At 41.9% G+C, this 20,568-nt stretch overlaps 1 protein-coding gene across 2 annotated transcripts in view; it reads left to right on the top strand.

The window, feature by feature from the left end:
* LOC311525996 (calcium-activated potassium channel subunit beta-2) overlaps positions 1-20,568 on the top strand; it is a 230,120-nt gene that overhangs the window by 59,094 nt on the left and 150,458 nt on the right. Inside the window, exon 1 of one of the 2 annotated variants that reach the window (XM_084638578.1) lies at positions 15,564-15,785. The exons of the other annotated variant lie outside the window; for it this stretch is intronic. The gene's annotated coding sequence lies outside the window, so the exon portion shown is untranslated. Of the gene's footprint in view, positions 1-15,563; positions 15,786-20,568 lie in introns of those variants that run through there. 2 annotated transcript variants of the gene reach the window in all.

Here is a 20,568-nt window from a genome sequence, read left to right as displayed (position 1 = left end):
AGTACTTGTGGCACCTTAGAGACTAACCAATTTATTAGAGCATAAGCTTTCGTGAGCTACAGCTCACTTCATCAGATGCATATCGTGGAAACTGCAGCAGACTTTATATATACACAGAGAATATGAACCAATACCTCCTCCCACCCCACTGTCCTGCTGGTAATAGCTTATCTAAAGTGATCATCAGGTGGGCCATTTCCAGCACAAATCCAGGTTTTCTCACCCTCTACCCCCCCACACAAATTCACTCTCCTGCTGGTGATAGCCCATCCAAAGTGACAACTCTTTACACATACACGGGGGGGGGGGGGGATGTGAGAAAACCTGGATTTGTGCAGGAAATAGCCCAACTTGATTGTCATGCACATTGTGTAAAGAGTTGTCACTTTGGATGGGCTATCACCAGCAGGAGAGTGAATTTGTGTGGGGGGGTGGAGGGTGAGAAAACCTGGATTTGTGCGGGAAATGGCCCACCTGATGATCACTTTAGATAAGCTATTACCAGCAGGACAGTGGGGTGGGAGGAGGTATTGGTTCATATTCTCTGTGTATATATAAAGTCTGCTGCAGTTTCCACGATATGCATCCGATGGAGTGAGCTGTAGCTCACGAAAGCTTATGCTCTAATAAATTGGTTAGTCTCTAAGGTGCCACAAGTACTCCTAGTCCTTAGTCAGAATTCCCAAAGACTTCCATGGGAGTTTTGCCCAAGTGATTTATCTGTGTAAATATAGTGCCAATGGCTCCGCTGCTAAGGCTACTCTAGCGTTCAGAACACCCATAGAGACCCCCTCCATAGGGCAAGCAGTGCAGACGGCCCCATGCATGGCCGCTCAAACTGCACCCTGTTTCATCCCCCCTCCCCCCGGACACTGCTGCCAACGGACAAATGTTCCACTGAAGAGAATCTCACTGTAGCAGGGCAGCTACCTCCTGAGCGACCCCTGGTGGCCAGAATGGTTTTGCAGCACCCTGCCTCTGCTTTCCTTCTTCTTGGCCCCTTAAAAACTCCACTCAGTCCTTCTTGTGGCTAACACCTCCCCTCCCACCCCTGACCTGGGGCTGGTTAAAGAACAGAAACAGTTCAAAACAGTCCTCAAGGTCCCAAAATAAAGTCCGTCACTACAATACAATACAAAAGTTCATACTCAGCTCTGGCTTTTCAATCATGCTTGCAGCTCTTCTTCTGCCCAGTGTGCTCCTCATGAAGTCACCGCCCCCAGTCCTTTCTAGCTGCAACTCTGGCTTTCTCCTCCTGTCAGCCTGCCCCTGTTCTGAGTGGGGAAGACAGCATGTATACTGTCCTCCTGGTTGGCTGGGAGAGAGAGGAACCCTGCCACACCATGCACTACCAGGTTCCTGGTCCTGGGCCCTTAAAGGGATAATGTCCTGGGTTTTTCCCATCTAAACACTAATTCCCTGGGACTGCTTTAGCTCTTCTAGCTTCAACCACTTTCTGAGCTTTGTTCATTCCAATGTTCCTGGAATAGTGTCTTCTGGCCCCACTCTAGGCTTAAAGGGCCAGCATATCCCATTATATTCACTCCATGTGCTTTCCACCCAAGTATCTCCTTTTAATTCCTCACATCTATAAACTGTAGTTTGTCAAACACATCTCACTCAAATATTATTATTAGCTATATTTCTTACAATGTTGATTAGGGACAAACCAAGTTCAGGGCTCCATCATGCCAGGTGCTGTACAAACACACAGTAGACAGTCCCTGCCCTGAAGAGCTTACAATCTAAATAGACAGGATAGACATGGGGTAGGGGAAAGGAATAGGACATAAAAGAACCTATTCTTCAAGAAAAGCTTTTAAAAGGGGAACCTAATGTCTGTACTTTCCTCTAACTGGATTAAAGGTCTTTCTTCTCAATCATTTTAATATGTCTGGTGAGAACACAGGAGAATGCTGGGAATATTTTTAGTCAGACTGGCTCAATAGAAGCCATCAAAATAATCATAAATTATGTATTTTCCTATTTGGTGGGACTGAGGGACTTTAAGAGAGAATTTAAATGCAGTTCTTTCTCTGAATGCTGGATCTTTCGAGGCACTCAACACCTCCTGCTGATGTCAGCAAGATTCACCGCCGCATGGCAAACTCCCAACTCCTACTCACCCCATGCATTTACTGGTGGCCAAAGGCAGGTGCCACAATGGGCACCTTTCCAAAAGGAGTCTAAAGGATTCTTCAGGGCACTCTCCCAAAACCCCTTGTGCAGGCCGGGCACATCAAAGCATCACCAGTGGGACAAAATGGCTCCACACATTGTCAACCCCCAGAGATCCAGAGGAAAGAAAAAGCACAAAGTGGCCCAGAATGTGCTCATCCCTCCTTCCAACAAATCTAATTACTAAAATGCATGGGGTTTGAGTCTGACATTGTGATCTTATGAATCTTCTTGGTATTAAGCCATTCAAAAATGCAGCCACCAAATACCTTTATCCATCAAGACACACAGGCTGCTAATGACATTTTGTTTATAAGGCCATGATTTATAAGGCCATGGCAGGGCACCTGGTATGACCTTATAAACTTCAGCCTTTTACAATATAGCGCCATGTCCTGAATAGATATGAGACTTAAAGCTTTACCATCCTTTGTCAACCACAGACACATGCTGATGCAAAATCATTGCTATGGTTTGGGGGCCTATTTTAGGCATCTACATCTTAACTATGTGGAACATGGCCCCTGTGTGCTTAAAGAGGTGGCTGTGCCCCCAGGGCCGGCTGCCCATTCATTTCTATGCTCTCCTTCACCCAGCTGAGATCTCTGGGCTGCCATGACCCTTTTTAGGCTCTCTAGCCCCACCTGCTGAATGTGGCAGCACGTATGCCCAGTTATTGCCCAATTGCCAGATTAAAGTTGGTGGCAAAGGTGCCTTTTTTCAGACTTAGTCCCAGATAGTCAGAAATAAAAACGGACTCGGAGCAGGGCAGCCCCACGGGGTGGAATCCTTTACTCCCGACGCTGTGAAGTGTCAGCACTCCTGCACCATGACCAGTGTTGCAGCCACTGAAGCACAATAACCTCCAAGAGCAGCTGTTCGGCCAGTGGGTCTGTTGTCTTATGGATTCAATGGCCCTATCCCCAGCTCTTTCCTGGCCTGCAGATGTTGGGGCAGATCCTCAGCTAATGTCAATGGACAGAGAGAAATCAGTGGAACTTTATTAATTGACACAGGCTGAAGATATGGCCTTGTATGCTTTTCACATACAAAGAATAAAATTGCTCCTGCTGTCTGGATGTCCCTTATCTTAGACAAAGGAAAAGATCCAAAGTAAAACGTCTGAGAGAGAGAGAGCACTCTGTGTGTGCACGCCTGCGAATGCATGCATTCTGTAATATGCTGCGTCAGTTTTACCTCAAAAACTGGGAGCTACCTTTGCAGATGGCAGAGCCTTAGAAATCTCAGATACAGTCAACAGAAAGCAAAGTCCTAACTGTCACGTGACTGCTGTAGGTCAGCTCTCTTTGTCCATAAATCTCAAAGCACTTTACAAAGGTAGGTATCATTATCCCTTTTTACAAGAAGGGGAAACTGAGGCACAGAGCTGTGACATGACATCCCCAAGATCACAGAGCAGGTCAGAGGCAGAGACAGGAATAGAACTTAGGTAGCTTGACTCTCAATTCAACTACTGTTCCACTCCGCACTGACATCACCATCTTACCTTAATTCCCTCTCCATGAGCTAGCTGCAGAGGGGTCACTGCAGTCCTGTGCTCTTTAGCAAGGAGCCCCTGCCTCTCTTTTCAGCCTGACCTCCTTACAACCCGACCTTCCACATTCAGTAATACCATGCTAGCATCACCACATTCAAGGCATCTTTCATGGCCCCTGCTCAGGCTTGAGGATTTAGTCCAAGATGACCAAGCTCCCAAATAAACAAAACAGAGCGGCCATTTTAGGCATGCAAAAGATATTAAAAAGAAAATAGAAAACAAAAAAAGAATGATTTTCATCAAAGAGTGAGAGTTCCACTAAAGCAAAGCAATGACTGAGTAAAGAATAAAAGGAAGAATCCTATAATGGAGATACCTGAGTCCTGCAGAAAGGAGGGCATTATACATCAAGTGATCTGGGGGAGAAAGAAGAGGACACAGTTAGCTAGCAATATCTCCATAAGGGTTGCTAGGTGAAATGAAATGAATGTAGGAATAGGAGGAAATGGATTGAAAAGATGTTAGACCTGATTGAGAAAACAATTAAGACACCATGTACAAAATCAGAAAGCATCTAAATAACCAGTTCAGCTTCCGCGAAAGGTGAATTGCAACGTGCATTATCCATCACAAAGAAAGCATATTTGAGCATATTTGTTTGAGCATATTTGAGCAAATAAAGCTTGCTTATGCTCAAATAAATTTGTTAGTCTCTAAGGTGCCACAAGTACTCCTTTTCTTTTTGCGTATACAAATTAACACGGCTCCTCATATTTACTGTCATCTCGGAATGCCGCGATCAGAGGTGCTTCTCGCTTGTTCAATAATTCTCGGAACTGTTGCCCCAATCATTGCTACTGTGATTCCTTTCTTTGTGATGAATAATGCACGTTGTGATTCACCTTTCGCGGAAGCTGAACGGGTTATTTAGATGCTTTCTGATTTTTTAGGTGCTTTCTGCCACAAGTACTACTTTTCTTTTTGTAAATACGAGGAATTGCATGCAGAGTTTAGGCTAACCTGGTTGCAAATGTTTGAAGAGTAATCCGTTGCTTAACAAACGGGAAAGAACCAGGCAGCAATTGTTATACAGCAGAAATGTTCAGAGTAGGAAACAGTGGAGTCTTTGCACAGTGGTCACACCCAATCAAGCTTTGAAAGCACCTGTATTAAGACCCAAACCAAGGAAAGTGGAAGCACGAAACTCCAGTGGGATTACCCAACTCAAGTTTTCGACTGACAGCAGCAAATGGGGAGTCATCCCTACGACCAACATACTTTGCATAGTCACTTAACAGAAAAGTGTAAAGGAGCTGGCAATAAACAATTGTGAGAGTAGTTTTGTTTGCTTGGGTTTTCTTTTTGTTGCTCAAATGTATCTGCAGCCTTCAACGATTTACTGAGCAGTGTCTGTCACACCAGAACTCATTTAATTTCATCATCTCTGCCCCAGAATTCAATAGTTTACACTACCCATCACTGTGAAAGCGGCTGTATGAGTTTGGATTTCCCCTACAGCTAATCAAAAATAATATATGACCTGTACCCAGGCTAAAGATATTATGAAGTCAGTGAAGTGGCACCTCCGTATACCTCCGGTGAATTTGAGCAAATGAATAGAAGGGATTTGGAGGTTCATTTGAAATCTTCACTGCTATCTGTCTAGGTTATTTTCTGTCAGGGCTCTCTTCGGTGTAATTAAAGACTTGAAATTGTTGAAATATGTGGAAGTTCTGAGACTTCTGGAGACTTCTGAGACTTCTTTAACTGTGCTTTGTGTGTATACACTTTTGTGCAACAATGCCACTGGTAAGCAGAGCTACATTAATTAACTGAGATATCCATAAGTGTACTAAATTAGTAAGAACTTGGAATGTGATTGTAAGGAGAAGAAAGAGTTAACTGAGCTTTACTTTTGCAAGCATGTGTATATAAATCATAGAATATCAGGGTTGGAAGGGACCTCAGGAGGTCATCTAGTCCAACCCCCTGCAGTCTGTTTCCCATCCACCTCCATAAAGTACAAAATATAGCAGATGTTTTGAGAATAGCTAGCCAAATCCATGAGACTGTGTATAAATAAAGGTTAGGTTAGTAAAGAAGAAGGCAGAATAATGTTTACAGGAAACGAGTGAGAAGATTTCTGACACCTGGGCAGTTTAAGGATGGTTAAAAACTGAAGGAAAAGTGACAGAGCAACACAATCTAGAAACTGGTGAAGAAATGGGGTAGTAGAAAGACCTCCATTAAAACTGCTCAAGACCAAGTTAGTCTAGACATTTCTAGAGAGATACTAGCTTAAATATGCAAAAGAGAGGAGACTGCTGCTTTAAAAAACTTTACAGACAACTATTGTCTAAAGTACCTAATGAGTTGTCAACCAAGAAGATTTTCACAGCAAGCAACTATCCATTTGCATCAAATATTGGTTTGGGACTTCTGGGTCACCTAACAAGGATCTAAATACAATTGTTTCCTCTGAGACAAGTGGGTCAAAAAGGGAGAGGTGAGGAAAAGGCAAAAGAATGACAGAGAGAACAAAAAGAAAAGGAGTACTTGTGGCACCTTAGAGACTAACAAATTTATTTGAGCATAAGCTTTCGTGAGCTACAGCTCACTTCATAGGATGCATGCAGTGGAAAATACAGTGGGGGTATTTTATATACACAGAAAGAAAAGGAGTACTTGTGGCACCTTAGAGACTAACCAATTTATTTGAGCATAAGCTTTCGTGAGCTACAGCTCACTTCATCCGATTGGTTAGATTGGTTAGATAAATTGGTTAGTCTCTAAGGTGCCACAAGTCCTCCTTTTCTTTTTGCGAATACAGACTAACACGGCTGTTACTCTGAAAGTTACCTTGTTGTAATTTAAAAAAACAAAGATTTCTGGCAGTGAAGGCATAGCTATAAAACAATTTGCTGTGGATGTAATTGTACCTGGCTACTTCCTGGTAAAAACTACAGATGCATTGTCTCCTCTAGGATTTTACAGTGGGAGAGCTAATGTGCATTAGTTACCTTGTTGTAATTTAAAAAAACAAAGATTTCTGGCAGTGAAGGCATAGCTATAAAACAATGTATGTGTTTTAAAGTTCAATTATGTTTGTTAGTTTCCCGTGATATTCAAATGTGAGTTCAGGATCATGTTCTAGTTTCAACATTCATAGAAATTGAACCTAAACTTCTGCTATGCAAAGGAGTTTGTTGCAACATTAGGCCACACCATTAGAATGTAAATGTTACTACACCATGAAGCCAGCCCAGGAAAGCCTATATTCTAGGAATGGAACATAGAGAGGCACAATGCCAGTCAGTTCTGCCCTTGCTTTATAGATGGACAGCTATGAATGGACAGACCTCTCTCTGAGCTGTGGGTGTTCAGTTTGATACTGAAGTAATGTATATGTTATCACCACAGGGTTCCTGCAAGACTCTTGTACCTCCCTGTGTGGTCAGATCACTCTTGTCAGCGATACTCTATTATTATTGCAGTAGCACCTAGGAATCTCACCCATGCTCCAATGTGCTAGTTGCTGTAAAAATGTATGACAAAAAGACCGTCCCTGCCTGAAAGAGGTTACAATCCAGGTGTGCCCATGAAAGTCTCCTGGAAAGTTTGCTCTTCTAGCCAGGTGTCATGATCATTTGAGTCTGCTAAAGCTCATGCTCTTGATGTTCAAGTTTCGCGTGAAAGACTCAAACTGGGCTTGTTCAAATAAACTCAGATAATTTTCTGAACTTTTTGTCCTGCTTTCAGTAATATCCCATACAGAAATGGAAAATTAAATCCTAAATAGTAGAGATGGGACCAAACCACCACAGTAAGATTTCCATCCAGAGTCAAACTTCTTCAAAATTTGGGGGTGTCTGAACATGGGATTTCAGGTTAGTCCATCACAGGAATAGGTGCAAGACAAAACATTCAGTTCTGGATTTGGGTTCAAGTTTCTCAAAATCCAGATTGGGATTAGGTTTGGACCAGTCTCCTTTAAGTCTCCCACTGGCTATTTACATCTAGTTCTCTTTTACAATTAATTTCACACTCTTGATACAGCATCCAGTGTACTTTCAATGCATGTAACATCTGTAGCTACTTTATATACTGTCAGTCTCAGTTGTTGAACAGATCCAACCTTGACTGGCCATCGGTAGATTATTTCTGCACTCTTTCATAGCTGATTCACACCAGGCCATCTACTGGATTACTGAAAAGCTCCCCAGTGCTGATTCAGATGTGGATACCCTTTCAAAGTGACACAGCATTGGAATGGAAAAAATAGCTTACTAATAAATATACAACTTCAAACCAAATTCCTATGGCTCCTAGAGAATTTTGTCCCTGCTGGAGGAGAAGAGGTTACTGTGTGCATAACCTGCAACATTAATTACATTGTGTTCTTCCATATGCAATTAGCATATGTATCTGTATCATATATAACTAGAAAGTGTAACTATCAAATTTTTGTTATAATTAGGATGACTCATAATGAAATTATGCATAAATTGTTCCATTCATTACACTGTTTAACTGACAGTCAGCATGCAAACTACAAATCCTCTGAATTCCTTATCTCCATCTCTCTTAGACCATTTCCCAAGCTAATATTTGTCAAAAATTAATATTGATCAAAGAAAGAAGAGTCAAAAACCAATTTACATTGGTGCATCCCCATTGTATCTCAGTAAGGTTACTTGCAAGATGCTAAGTAACCTCCACTCCCATTAAAATCAATGTGACTTTACTGATGGTACTAAACTAAGAGCAAACGTAAGCAATTATTGGAGGGGTGGGCAGTATTCAGAAAGCATATGCATTACCTAGGGACATAGGAATTGTCAAGATCCGTGGTCCATCTAATCCATCTCTTTAATATGTATTCTCAAGAAGGAGAAACAAGAGCTAATTATTTCTAATTAAGGAGTTGTTGGTTTTTTAAATAATTTTGTAGCAACAACAAAAAATGTTAATAGTGTATTAAGGTTGTTCCTTTCATCTTCAGGGCCCTGGGGATGAGTTTAGGAGTCTTGGCTCTCCATAGAGGCACCCAACATAAGAAGACTTATTTTCAGTCCCACATCCTTTTCGTTCCCTTCTGCCTCCTCCCCAGCAGGAGCTCCTCTTCATGCCTGCTCTCTGACTCTGTGACCAAAGGAGATCCTACTCACCTCATTCTGACTCCCCTAACCACCTACCGCCAGGAGTATCCCCCAGGCCCCATGAGTTAGAGGTATCTCCCAACTTCACTTTCCACCTGGGTATCAGATCAGCCTCCACACATAGGCCCACTCTTGGCTTTTTTCCACTTGTTCACCCCTATCTTGACTTGGCAATGTGTGCCACTTCCTCTTTCTGGCCCCTGACCCCAAAGAGTGGTCAGGAACCAGCACACAATAAGAAGATAGCCCTGGTCATGGGGCCGGGGGTTTCTCTATGGTGGGGGCAGGGGCGGAAATTACTCTTTCTAAAGAATTCTTTGAAGGGCTTGTCTACACAAATGATTCACAGCCAGGCCCTGGATAATATCTACCAAACTTCTGAATAATAATTACAGTATTAACTCCTAGGTAGGCTGTTTGGGTGCCATCCACTCTGAACAGGTTCCTGGATAGTTCATGATGTTTCTCTGCAGACAATCAGCCAAGGAAGCATCTCTGTGTCTTCCACCTGAATCTGCCTAATGTCTCTAGAGCTGTTATCACATCCCATATACAAATCATTTCTACATTGAGCCTTTAATGAATCACGAATCTATTGCTCAGGACAAGGAGCTCTTTTTTTTTCGTAAGGTGAATTTAGTGCTCATGAAAGACGCTGGATGGACAGCACAAAAGGAAGTTCTTAAATTATCCATTGAACAGGTATTGCACTGGCACCTGCTGCTCTTCGTTCTGTACTCCATAAGGAGAAATCTGTGCTGTCTCTCAGGTCAGTCATTGGGCATTACCTTGGTATTGATCTTCATGATAGCTCTGGTCTTATTGTTAAAAAGAAATTGGTTTACTTGCATCCTCCACTGTTATAAGCTATGAAATGGCTTGTCCTCTTCTGACAGGTGTGTTTGTGATCACCACAACCAGTGCCAGACAAGCCTGTAGGACCATTTCCCGCTTGGCATTTCTGATTCTAATGCTGTGCCCTCAACGGAGAGCTGTCACAGTTCCAACATGTGCATTTAAATCTGCTCTGATCATTACTTGCTCATTGGGTGGTTGTTTCCAGTAAGTCACAGCAACTTACCAAAACCTCCTCTTTTACTTTTTGATCCTCTCCCAATTGTGGTGCTTACCCACTTAATAGATGTACTGTTGCCTCCTCCCAGCACAATTTAACACTTGTCAGTCAGTCCAATCTTCTGGTAACCTCTATCTCATGCTTCTACATGGTTTTATCCAGAATACCTCCAACGTCATTTCAGGAGGTTGAACTCCCCGATAAAGAGATTTTGTTACTCTCCACCAGCATAGCTTTACAACTTGGCTTTACAATTTTCCATCTGGTCTCCTGTACACAAGCTATATTTACTATTCTCCTCTTTAAGACTTCACATAGCTCCAAACTTCTTTCCATCAGCATTCCTACGTTACAGCTTGCAAATCTCAGCTTATTCACTCGTTTAAGAATGGGAATGAAAAATGAGAATGAAAAAAAAGCTTAAAACAAAAAGTAATCCATAAACTTCCTGACTACACACAGGGAGGTATAGAGGACAAGTAATTCAAACTAAAGCAACTTTGCTAAAAACAGCACATGAAGTCCTAGGATTGATGAATCTAGTACTAAAGAGGATAAGAAGGGCAACTCGGGAGTGGAATGCAGGAGTTAAATAATCTGTTGGGAAACTTGAAGACTGATAAAATGGCATACATGGAGGCCAAAAGAAGAGTTGCAACAACTAAAAGTAGCGCCTGTGACAAGCTATATAACAAATTAGAAAGATATGAGGTACAGTATACCAACTATAGACTTGCCAAGGCAAGTGAGACAATGCCAAAAAATTTGCTTACATTGGAAATGAAGATGGTATCATTCCAATAAATGGTGAATCAATTAACAATGTTTAGGGTGATTATTTTGAAGGAGAGATGAATGAGGAGAACCCAGGGAAGGAATTAAGAACATGTAAAACTAACCAGGGCATGATAGATTATGTATAGGAGAAGGAGGCTGCAGGGGCACTTAGGAAAAATGAAAAAGGAGAAAGCACCTGGACCTGATGAAGTCATTGGGAATGGAAGGCATCAAGTATTTTACAGGTTTGTTCAGTGACAGTCTTAAGATAGAAAAAATCCTGGATGAATGGCATAAAAGCTTTGTAGTGCCTATTTTTAAGCATAAAATAGACATTACACCATGTGCTAATTATCATTCAATTAAGCTAATATCACATGCTGTGAAAGTGTAGGAGAAGATTATTGAAAAGCATCTGCATGGAATGGTGGAGATTTGGGAGGGTCATTTTGGATACGTACCAGGAAGGAGAAGTTGATGTCATATTTGTGCTACAAATCTTCAAAGCGAATTTAGAGAAAAGAGGTATGGTCTTTGTGAACCTGGGAAAAGCATATATAATTGTGTACCAAGATGAGATTAAGAGAGGACATGAAAGCAGTCTTCAACTACTTGAAAGGCTCCCATAAAAAAGATGGAGAAAAGTTGGTCTCTCTTGCCGGAGGACAGGACAAGAGGCAATGGGTTCAAACTACAGCATAGCAGATTTAGATTACATCTCAGGAAAAACTTCCTACTATAAGAACAGTAGAGCAATAGAACAGATTGCCAAGAGAGGTTGTGGAAGTTCCTTCACTGGAGGTTTTCAAAAGGAGGCTGGATAGTCATCTGTCTTGAATGGTTAGACACAACAAATCCTGCATCTTGGCAGGTGTAAGACTAGATGACCCTTGTGGTCCCTTCTAATCCTATGATTCTAACGAGTTTGGTGGAGTTTGTAACAGAGAAGTGTGCCAAAAGAATTTGTCTGTCTTATCCAGGAAATATGTATGGTGGAGACTCTACCACAGAGAAAATTCAATGGGGGCTACACTAGAGAACTTCCAGTAAGCACTGACCTGCATCAGGAGTCAGCATTGAGCCTCTTTTTTGCCTACAGCCCTCATAGATATGATACATGAGAATATACAAAGGAAGCCACCTTGAAACATGCTGTTCCGGGAAGACTTAGTGATATGTGAAGAAGATTATGAGATCCTGCCAGCCAACCTGGAACAGTGGCGACATAGTTGTGTGCAGGCTGAACTTAGAGGGTATGTCTACACTGCACACTAAGCCCAAGCACTGACTCAAGTTGAAGCCCAAACCCCACTTTCATCCACACACACATCAGTCTGTCTCGGGTCTGTAAGCAATCAGGACCCAGGTCACAGGATCCTGCTAGGGGGTGGAGGGTCAGGGCCCAAGTTCTGCTGTAACTTAGGTCCAAATACTGTCATTTTGCAGAGTGGATGCAAATCAAATTACAGGCCTGAGTCAGAAGGTCTGCATAATGCAGGATGACAGGTTTCAGAGTAACAGCCATGTTAGTCTGTATTTGCAAAAAGAAAAGGAATACTTGTGGCACCTTAGAGACTAACCAACTTATTTCAGCATAAGCTTTTGTGAGCTACAGCTCACTTCATCGGATGCATCAGATGTATGCATCCGATGAAGTGAGCTGTAGCTCACGAAAGCTTATGCTCAAATAAATTGGTTAGTCTCTAAGGTGCCACAAGTCCTCCTTTTCATAATGCAGGAATTAGCACAGCTATGAGATATGGGTCCAGTAAATGTAAACCTAGGGTTACAATGTAGTGTGGACGTTCAAGCACAGGCTTGGAAACACTGAGCCCCCAAGCTTGAGTGTGCAGTGTAGACATACTGTCAGGAATCAGGACTTGAGCAGAGCCAGTTGGGAAGCAGGGTATGTTGTTTCTGGTCTTGAATCCAAACCTGGAGGTCCCCAGACAGCTGCCACATCCTGGCCTCCACCTAGTGGCTTCTGAAAACTGATGGGCTGGAAGCTACTACGGTTATTGCCCCAGTCAAGCACCACCCATGGGAGCTCTGACTGGAGGATTGCCCAGCTTCACCGATTGGTCCAGCAATGCTATTTAAGTCAGGAGGAGGAACAGGAAGTTTGTCTGAGCAAAAAGGTGGTTTCCTGTTGTGGCTGCATTGATCCCTGCTTATGCCTGCCTCCTGCACCCAACCGTGTGCTGGCAATGCTCCTGGCTACTGCCTTGCCCCTGCCTTTGCTCCTGTTCCAATTATGCTCCTGCTCTGTGCTTGATTCTTGCTTCTCCTCCTGCCCTTACACCTTGCCTTCAATCCTCAGTGACCAGTCCTGGCTCTGACCCCAGTCCATGACTTCTGTCCCTGACTCCAGCTTGACCCTTGGCTCTGCCATTTGGCATCTGACCTTAGCTCTGACCCTCAGCTTGCTGAATGCCTGCTCCTCCCACTAGACTTGACTCCAGCTCTGAATACTAGGGCAGACTACCTATATCTCGGTCCCTAACACAGGGTCAGTCTCTGGGCAACCTGATGAGTGCAGCTGGCCTGTAGTAGGCTGCTTGCTTGGTTGGAAGGGTCAGCAGACTGGCTTTTGATCCCAGCAGCAGTGCCTCCAGTTTGACAGTGAACCATTGAGTACAGTTTTTCAACCAGCTATGTACCCACTTTATAGCAAGTTCGCTTATGAGACTATCAAGTGGGCTATGTCAAAAGCCTTACTAAAATCAAGATATATCATGCCATGAGCTTCTCCCCCCTCCTGCTTCCCCCCCCCCCCACTAGGCCAGTAACCCTGTCAAAGAAGGATATTAGGTTGGTTTGGCATGATTTGTTCTTGACAAATCCATGTTGGCTATTCCTTAGCATCCTGTTATCCTCCAGGTGCTTACAAATGGATTGTTTAATAATTTGTTCCAGTACATTTCCAGGTATCGAAGAGAGGCTAGTCTATAATTCCCTGTGTCCTTTGTTCCCCCCCTTTTTTAAAGATAAATACTATGTTTGCCCTTCTCCAGTCCTCTGGGACTTCACCCATCCTCCATGAATTCTCATGATGATATACAATGAAAGGGTTGCTTAAGACCCCAGATTAATTAGATGGATATTGGACCAAATTCTGCACTCCAGCAATCTGGAGTAACTCCATCAATTTCAATACATTCACTCGGGTGCAAATCAGCTCAGAATTTCACCCAGTATATGCTTGAAAGGCCAGCCTTTGCAGGGAGAAAATAATTCACCTCTAAATTCGCACCCAGTCCTTGGCTGTCAGGCAAAACTCTCAGCAAAGTAGGCAACTGGTCCTAAATGTGGTGGTGGCTTTTGCAGCATGGACAGGTGCTCCCTAGGAATTGGACTGAATCTACCTATTGGTTTAACGTAGGCCCATGATCTCCTCTCCAGCAGTGTTGAGCTTCAGCGATACAGAAGTGACTCACTAGTCCAAATTCAAACCAATGATGCTAAAGGAAAAGTTTCACATCCCATAACCAATCCCCTGTCCCATCTAGTACCCATTAATGATAAAAACTAATACACATTTTCCCTTTGTTACTGGTTTATTAACCTCTTCATTGCTGATTTTTTTTTTTCAGGAATGGACGGGGACAGGGGGTTATTATGCCATCAAATCCCACATCTTAATACAGTTGAATCTATTTTTTAACTATTGCTACATTGATCAGCCTTGCTCCCTAATCGCTCAGCTCATGGTTCATTTCCCTGCTTGCTCACTGTGATTTTTTTTTTCATTGTAAATTAATGCTTGTGAAATGCCCTGGATTGAGAGCCCTGGACACTGTAGTCCATTTGTTAATCATTGAACAGTACATTGTGGACACCAGAAGTAGTAGCTTCCCCACCCATTCCTACCAGTCAGTCTCGGCATTGATCTGCATGTTCAGTCCTCTGGCCTCTCGACTGCTACTACCAGCAAAGATGTTTCTGTGCTGGTGGCTTTTGAAAAGTGGATGTTTATTCACACAGAACCAGACCAGCAACACTAAAGAGCCAACCTTGGATCTTTACTGACCTGGGCTGATATTGAACCAGTCACCTAGGAGTGAAAGGCTCCAGAGTCAAATATTCTAAATTTAGTTCTAATGTTTGAGATTTCAGATTTATATTTACACATAAATCATATCTAAAACAGATGTAGGAAAGAACCCTCCCAAAACCCCAACTTTTCCACAAACCATTGAGGCTGTAAAGACCATAAGGGCACTCTGTTTATTCTGCTCATTATCACTGTTTGTTCTGTAGTGTAGCAACTAGTGCATTAAGACTGTAAACTGAGATGCTGCTATCTGTGAATCATAGTCTAATTTTGGTTAAACCTCACAAACACCTATGGCACTAAATAAGCGATTGAAAATAAGATAGTGTAGACGCTTCATCCTTACTGACTTAATACTATATGTGCCTTAGTTAACATTGGGAAGTTTCAGATTTTGATCAATACTTTCACTAACTCTGTAGCAGAGGGTTGGGGTGGATAGGGATTTTGTGGCATGAAGATTAATCTTTTCATTTACATTAGTCCTGGGAGCTACCGCACCTTCCATTCCAAGGAGTGAATTTCTCTTTAGTTTCAAAATAATGTGTGAAACTCCTTTCTGCAGAAACGGTACCGTTAGTAAGTTTAAGGATGTCTGATTTTTTTCTCCTCTAACATGAGGATTTAAAAGCAGTGGGGGAAAGGCGTTAGACCTATCACCGCATTTCTAACAGACATCCTGCTACGGCATTTAATGAAAACAGAAATAGCATGCCTATGATAGGTTAATAAATCCTACTTAATGCATGCTTTAAAACACTATGAAACAGCCTTAGCAGAGCTTCAGATAACTAATTTCAAGCATGGCTGTCTAGTGTGCCTGTCATTCCTATTGTCCTTCCAAACTATTTCAGACATTTTGAGCAGGGAGTCTTAAGCTATGAGTTAGCAGGGGTTGTGACATTAATGGTCCAAAAAGGCTCAAGCACCAGGAGGTAAGGATGACAGCCTTTAACAACTGGTGGCAGTTTGGAGGATTCCACTGGATCTCTGTTTGCTAATAATTAGGCTTTGCTCCTGAGGAAGATGTGACAACTACCAGAGGTAGGATTTGCATGTAAAACAAAGGAGTCTGTTGCTGTTTGAGGCTTATTGTTTATGCTTTGCTCTGTGGGTTTCCAAATGCAGCCAGGTGCACAGCGAGAAGCAGTAAGCAGAGAGGGGGTGGGGATGGGGGTAAGGGAAGCCAGGCTGCTTATAATAAAAATACCGTTGGTAGGACTATGTTTTATGGCAGAAATGCCTTGAGGACAAACTGGTTCGAATCTCATAGTCTGCTGAGTGTGCATTCCACGTTGCTTTTCCCATGGAGTACGATGCATAGAGGTCATGAAGAAAACACTTTACCTCTTATCTACCATGCCAGCTAGGTTGTTTCTAAGGTTGGGTTGGGAGTTGGGGGGGGGGTCCTAAAATAGGAGGGAGAAGATGTGACAGACTTGAAACCTGTTAGATGAGGAATATATGCTATTAATATGTAAAATGTGCCTTGAATGTCCCTGCTGTCATGTGAAAAGGGGAAGTGGAGCATTAAGGGGTGATTTCCCTGATTCAGAACTATTTAAAATACAACCTATTGCCATGGACAGCATAATGTGTCCATCCATTTTGCATAATGAAAGCCTCAGCTGCACTGTTTACATTTAATTGTTTTGCTAGACAAGAACTCTGGTTTCAGACAGGAAAGGTTCTCTGCCTCTTCCCACCCCCACCCCGCAAGGGTTGTAGCTAGAGATGTAAACGATATTTAGTTAGTTAGATGTTGAATGATTTGGGAGGGGGCAGTGGGGTACATTCAAAATAAGCAACATCAAAAGAAATATTCTCCTTCAAAGGGCTTTTTTATCTTTTAGAGAGAGAGAGAGAGAGAGAGAGTCCAGAGGAATATGAGGTGCTATGCAAAGTTATAAGCCTTTTACACTTCATTATGTGCTTGGTTTAGCATAACTAGACAGGGAAATATCAGAAAATCACAGGCTGGGATTTTTGAGGCAAAACAAGGCAATGTGGATTATGCATCTTCCTTGTCTGGAGGCAGGTTCCAAGTTTGGGTATTTGTCATTGTATATGACCCTCACCAAGATAAGTAGCAGGAACTTAATGAATGAATGAATACCTTATGTACATGCATATGCAGCATCATTATCATTGGACCTTTCAGTGTCTTTGATCTGAAGCTATTGCTTCCTATTTTGATAAATTACTCTTGCTGATGCATTAAAGTTTCATATCCAGACAATAATGCAGAGACTTTGGGATGAGCAGTAGTTAGTGACAAGAGATATTCTGTTTGTGGAAATGCTTCTCAAGGGGCTTTTAAAAAATGCACTTAAAGGAACAGAGAGTCACATTTTGCAGTGAAAGGTACAGTACCACTTGCTCTGCTAAATAATAAAATTAGGGTTAGGATACTGCTTTAAATCTACTGTAATGTGGTTGTCGTTGGATGTACTTTACAGTCCTGTTGTCAAAAGTTCACAACTCAGAGAACTGTTTGTTTTCATGAAATCTTCATTACGAGAAAAAGTTCAGTATATCAGGAACTTACCAAAAAAATTTGCTTTCAGTCATCATATCAAATGTTTCCTTTAAGGAGAATTTCATTACATTAGAGTACATTATAAGTGGGTCATGATGCAATTCATTTGATAGTGATTTTCAGGTGACATTTTAATGACAAAAGTATTAAACTTGTTTGGTGACAGTAAATGCCGTCTTTGCTAAGGAGATGCAAGAGTAGGTCTAGCCTAGTAAGAATTCCATTTCTCTATATCTGTATCATCTTTTATGAAATATAAATCATAAATATTTGGCATCTGAAGTAAATAGGCAACATTTTCAGCTAAATGTTTTGCTTTTAAGTTACAAATTGGGCAAAGGATTATTTTTACTTGCGTCATGGATAGCAGTCAGAAAATAAGAATAATAGGGGAAACTTTCTCCTAAAAAACATTTTCTAGGGTTTTCTGATAGGCATCAAAGGCCTCATTCATAGATGAGAAATGCCACATAAATTTTAGGGATGGGCAGATATTTATGGAAATAAAGTGTTTGGGGGGGTTTTCCCCTCCTCGAACCGAACCAGACCTCTTGGCAAGATTCAGAAATGTTCAGTTAACTTTATTTCCAATTTTGCTTTGTGCACTTTGTGGGGAAGGATGGTTGAGTGCTTAGGACACTATCTCAGGAGTTGGGAGACCTGCATTCAATTCCCTACCCCATCACAGCCTTTCTGTGGGAACTTGGGCTGTAAAATGGGGATAATATCACATTAGCATGGGGCACGGGTCACTTGCTGGAGGATTCTCTGCATCTTGAAGTCTTTAAACCATGATTTGAGGACTTCAATAGCTCAGACATAGGTGAGAAGTTTATTGCAGGAGTGGGTGGGTGAGATTCTGTGGCCTGCATTTTGCAGGAGGTCAGACAAGATGATTATAATGGTCCCTTCTGACCTTAATATCTATGAGTCTATGAATCCCTATCTCACAGGAGGATAAATACACTAAAAGATTGTGAGGGGATCAGATACTGTGGTGCTGGGGGGCCATGCAAGTGCCCAATATTTGAGATTTGAGAAAACAAAAAGAAAAAGAAAACACTGTACAAATGGCGGTTCATATTCTCAGCCTCCCCTCCCCATCATCATTAAAATATAGCTTATTTTTAGGTAAATGACATCACACAACTCTACTTCACAACTTGTCTGAAAACTGAATAATGTATTTAATTAATTTCACCTGCTTTTCTTTTCCTGAGATGTCTACACAAAGATAATCACATCAGGTTCATATGAAGGTTCATGGGAAAATCGTTTAATTCTTGCAGCTCTATTAAAATTAATTTTCAGCATCATACATTGTACGGAATGCTTTCTTCAGCCACATGTGCCAAGTCCCCACCCTCCCTCTGTTCAGTCCCTTTTATAAATCCAGGAGGCCCACAAGAAGTGTGTGTATGTGTAACTGAAACAAAAAAACACACTGTCATCTCCATTGCTATATTTCGCCTTGCATCCCATCTTCTTTGTGTCTATCGTGTACATTGGAAGAAGAAAAGCTTGGGGCTGGGAGAGGAGCATCTGGGGAGGAGATTGGAAGAACATCATCACCACAATATAGAGGAGGCTGTGAGGGAGGACAGCAACAGTGGTAAGGAGAAGGGGTAGAGGAGGTAACAATAAAGGGAGCTGGGAGGAAATGCATGGATTGGGGATGTGGATCAATTATGGATATTCAATAAAAGACCTGGACAGTTCTGAATTATGGATCAATATTCTAACTTGAAGTTCTGGTGATATTGGAGATTTTCCCTGATGATTTATGTTATCACCACACCCTGTCAATGGAAATAGAGCTCCATAATTCACAATTTCCCAGCCCTGTTTTTTATTCTCTATGTAATACATGGACACGTTTTAAGTACAGTGCAAGCCAGGGGTGTTATAAGCCTCAGCCCTCATAATCCGTGGGAGGAACCTTGTACCTGGGAAATATGAAAATCTTGTGACAGTAATATACTAAAAGAAAAAAGGAACACTGGCGTGTGGTTAAAAGGCAGTGAGAAATGAGTTTGTGTAAGAACTTCTGTCAAGTGGCTTCTCTCCTGGAAAAAAAATTCAGCTGTCAAAATGTCAAGCTGTTTTGACTTTGTGACAAATGAGGAAAAGAAGTTTATAAAACAGGAGGCCAGGAATATATTTGACTTTGATTTACATTTGCTCTATGCTTATACCAAGTTGGAGGAAAACTTAAATCTCATAGAGACTGGATTTTATTTTCCAACCCACCTTCTGCTCAGGGTAAAATAAAAATCAAGGATTCTGTGAATTAACAGGATTCTTGTAGCTATACAAACCAGCAATGCTGTGCTGTCAGTTGATAGACCCTTCAGGATAAAAGATCCATCAACCCTTTTGATGAAGTTTGGATCTAGTCATTCATAGATGCCCCGTATTTGTCCGATGGACGCCAAAGATGTCAAAGATCAGTGCAATAAATAGGCTTCAAGGTGCCATGATGGCAGTTGCCCAGTTTGCACACACACACTTTCAGGAGATTGTACAATCAGTCGTTGTGTGAGCATATTTTGCCAGTGCATTCATTGTGCTGAACCTTTATATATTGTATTGGGAGAGTGTAAAAAAAAAAAAAAAAACCCTAGAAGAATTAGCAGAACTGAAAAAAACAGAGGATGTGACTAGAAAAATGACTGAATCATTTTAAGTGGGTATGAAATTCTGGATCCAAACTCCCCTTTTATTAAAGTTCAGATCCTATTGGCCCGGTTTTTTTCAACCATCAGGTTCTCAATGTAAAGCTCCCCCCATAGACCAATATTTAAATTATGAATAATCTAGGTGGACACCAATACTGGTTGTACCACGTGGGGTAATTTTGCGTGGACCATTTTGGCTTTACAAAAAAAAACTTTTAGTAATTTTTTAAACTGGAAAATACAAAAACGGTCAAACTGACTCAAATATCTCATACTGTCTGCTGCAGGGATAGGCTATCTGGTCAGTGCTTGGCTACTTCTGGTGCCTGGGGTAGTGCAGAGACTTACAGAGCTGAGCACCCACCATCAAACTCAGCACAAACACCCAGGAGCATTTTGGAGCTGCTGCGCCTTCTTTTGCCTAGACGGGAGGCCACAGCAAAGTTCTTAAAATGCTTGAGGATCTGGGACCTGTTTATTAATTAAGGGTTTATTTCTCTGCAAGAAGAGAGCATCCTTCCAAAGCTCCACGAGTCCTCAACAACCTTTGAAAACTATACTAATCAGTTGCTCCAAGATCAATTAAGCCAGCAACAACTCAGAGAATAGC

This window comes from Lepidochelys olivacea, assembly GCF_965140295.1.
Source record: "Lepidochelys olivacea isolate rLepOli2 genome assembly, chromosome: 9".
Classification (NCBI taxonomy): Eukaryota; Metazoa; Chordata; order Testudines; family Cheloniidae; genus Lepidochelys; species Lepidochelys olivacea.
Note: the sequence above shows the minus strand (reverse complement) of the source record. Positions and strands in the feature narration are given on the sequence as shown.